Source organism: Nesoenas mayeri, assembly GCF_963082525.1.
Source record: "Nesoenas mayeri genome assembly, chromosome: 33".
NCBI classification, from domain to species: domain Eukaryota; kingdom Metazoa; phylum Chordata; class Aves; order Columbiformes; family Columbidae; genus Nesoenas; species Nesoenas mayeri.
In genome coordinates this window covers 369925-373344 of record NC_137573.1, presented here as the reverse complement: position 1 = coordinate 373344, position 3420 = coordinate 369925, and the positions used below count along the sequence as shown (strand labels likewise).

Below are 3420 nucleotides of genomic sequence, written 5' to 3'. Positions count from 1 at the left end.
GCACTCCTGGGTCCGCAGGTGCTGTTGGAGGTGGTGGGGCAGGAGGTGGTGGGGCAGGAGGTGACGCGGCAGCAGCTCCTCCCTGGGGCACTCCTGGGTCCTTTCTGGGGTTTTGGGGCCACTCCTGGGTCCCCTGGGGCACTCCTGGGTCCATGGGGCACTCCTGGGTCCGCAGGTGCTGTCGGAGGTGGTGGGACAGGAAGTGACGCGGCAGCAGCTCCTCCCCACCGCGCTGCGCATGGCGGGCGACGCCGTGGCCAACGTGCGCTTCAACGTGGCCAAGTCGCTGCAGCGCATCGGGCCCGTGCTGGACCAGGGGTGAGACACCAGTACAGACCAGTATAGACCAGTATGGACCAATATAAACCAGTACAGACCAGTATGGAACAGGATAGACCTGTTATAGACTGGGATATGTGCCGTAGACTGGGCTCCCAGTGCACCCACAGCGCATCGGGCCCGTGCTGGGCCAGGGGTGAGACACCAGTATAAACCAGTACAGACCAATATGGACCAGTATAAACCAGTACAGACCAGTATGGACAAGGATAGACCGGGATAGACTGGGATAGACTGGGATATGTGCCATAGACTGGGCTCCCAGCGCACCCACAGCGCATCGGGCCCGTGCTGGACCAGGGGTGAGACACCAGTATAGACCAGTAGAGACCAGTACAGACCAGTATGGACCAGTATAGACCAGTATGGAACAGGATAGACCTGTATAGACTGGGATATGTGCCATAGACTGGGCTCCCAGTGCACCCACAGCACATCAGGTCTGTGCTGGGCCAGAGGTGAGACACCAGTTCAAACCAGTATGGACCAGTATAAACCAGTATGGACCAGTATAAACCAGTATGGACCAGTACAGACCAGTATGGACAAGGATAGACCGGGATAGACTGGGATATGTGCCATAGACTGGGCTCCTAGTGCACCCAGTGTGTGTCCCCCCATTGTCCCCAATGTCCCCCATTGTCCCCCGAGTATCCCCATTGTCCCCATTGTCCCCCCATTGTTCCCCCATTGTCCCCATGCCCCCATTGTCCCCCCAGTATCCCCATTGTCCCCATAATGTCCCCCCATTGTCCCCATAATGTCCCCCCATTGTCCCCATGTCCCCCAATATCCCCAGTATCCCCATTGTCCCCCCAGTGTCCCCTCAGTGTCCCCTCAGTGTCCCTCCATTGTCCCCCATTGTCCCCATTGTCCCCCAGTATCCCCATTGTCCCCCCAATGTGTCCCCGTTGTCCCCTCAGTATCCCCGTTGTCCTCATTGTCCCCATTGTCCCCATTGTCCCCATTGTTCCCTCATTGTCCCCATGTCCCCCCAATGTCCCCCCAATGTCCCCCCAATGTGTCCCCATTGTCCCCCCATTGTCCTCCCAGTATCCCCATTGTCCCCCCAGTGTCCCCCCATTGTCCCCCCAATGTGTCCTCATTGTCCCCATCTTCCCCCATTGTCCCCGTGTCCCCATTGTTCCCCCATTGTCCCCATGCCCCCATTGTCCCCATTCTTCCCCCATTGTCCCCATGTCCCCCCTATATCCCCATTATCCCCATTGTCCCCCCAGTATCCCCATTGTCCCCCCCCCAATGTGTCCCCATTATCCCCAATGTCCCCATGTCCCAATGACCCTGAGTAACCCCCAGGGTCCTAGTGCCCCCCACTGCCCCCAAGTCATATCCCCATGTCCTGTGTCCCCATATCCCCCCCATTGTCCCCATTGTCCCCGATGTCCCCATGTCCCCCCATTGTCCCCATGTCCCCCCATTGTCCCCGATGTCCCCAATGTCCCCATGTCCCCAGGACGCTGCAGACGGAGGTGAAGCCGGTGCTGGAGAAGCTGACGCAGGATCAGGACGTGGACGTCAAGTATTTCGCCCAGGAGGCGCTGAGCGGTGAGGGGACAATGGGGACAATGGGGGGACATTGGGGACATTGGGGACATTGGGGACATTGGGGATAATGGGGGACATTGGGGACATTGGGGATAATGGGGGACATGGGGACATTGGGACAATGAGGGGAAATGGGGACAATGGGGACATTGGGGGGACATGGGGACATTGGGGATAATGGGGGACATTGGGGACAATGGGGACATTGGGGGGACTTGGGGATAATGAGGGACATGGGGACAATGGGGATAATGGGGGGACATGGGGACGTTTGGGACATTGGGGATAATGGAGGACATGGGGACAATGGGGACATTGAGGACAATGGGGACATTGGGGGGACATGGGGACATTGGGGATAATGGGGGACATTGGGACAATGGGGGACATGGGGACATTGGGGATAATGGGGGACATTGGGGATAATGGGGGACATGGGGACATTGGGACAATGGGGGGAAATGGGGACAATGGGGACATTGGGGGGACATGGGGACATTGGGGACAATGGGGACATTGGGGGGACTTGAGGATAATGAGGGACATGGGGACAATGGGGATAATGGGGGGACATGGGGACATTTGGGACATTGGGGATAATGGAGGACATGGGGACAATGGGGACATTGAGGACAATGGGGACATTGGGGGGACATGGGGACATTGGGGATAATGGGGGACATTGGGACAATGGGGACATTGGGACAATGGGGGGAAATGGGGACATTGGGAATATGGGGACATTGGGGATAATGGGGGACATGGGGACATTGCGGACAATGGGGACATTGGGGGGACATGGGGAGATTGGGGATAGTGGGGGACATGGGGACAATGGGGACATTGGGGATATTGGGACAATGGGGGGACATGGGGACATTGGGGATAATGGGGACATTGGGGATAATGGGGGGACATTGGGGACAATGGGGAATATTGGGGTCAATGGGGAGATTGGGGGGACAATGGGAAATAATGGGGGGACATGGGGACAATGGGGGGACATGGGGACAATGGGGACATGGGGTCAATATGGGGACAGTTGGGGGGGGACATGGGAATAATGGGGGGTCAATGGGGACATTGGTGACACTTGGGGGAATAATGGGGGGGACATTGGGGACAATGGAGTCAATGGGGACATTGGAGACACATGGGGGGATATTGGGGATAATGGGGGGACATTGGGGACATGGGGCCACATTGGTGACCCCCGTGTCCCCTCCTCCCCCCCAGTTCTTGCTCTGGCCTGACCCGCCGCCCCTCCTCCTACCCCCCGCATGCGAGCGGTGCCGCCGCCCCTCCCCCCACCGGCCCCTCCCCCCGCCCCTCATTACCGCCTTATTCATTAATTATAACGAGTTGCGCCCCTAATGAAATGAGGACTCTTCTTTATTTGGGGGACGGGACGCGGGGGGACCCAGGAGTTCGGGAGGGACCCAGGAGTCTGGGGTGGGACCCAGGAGTCCGGGGGGGACCCAGGAGTCCGGGGTGGAACCAAAAGGTTGGGGGCGG

At 58.5% G+C, this 3420-nt stretch overlaps 1 protein-coding gene and 1 long non-coding RNA gene across 2 annotated transcripts in view; both read left to right on the top strand.

Moving 5' to 3' along the window:
* Nucleotides 1–3420, top strand: part of PSENEN (presenilin enhancer, gamma-secretase subunit) — a 156706-nt gene that overhangs the window by 20885 nt on the left and 132401 nt on the right. The window lies entirely within an intron of this gene.
* On the top strand, nucleotides 158–3279 carry LOC308051173. The gene is made up of 3 exons (XR_013923439.1): nucleotides 158–318; nucleotides 1814–1905; nucleotides 3142–3279. It is a non-coding gene; the product is annotated as an uncharacterized lncRNA (long non-coding RNA).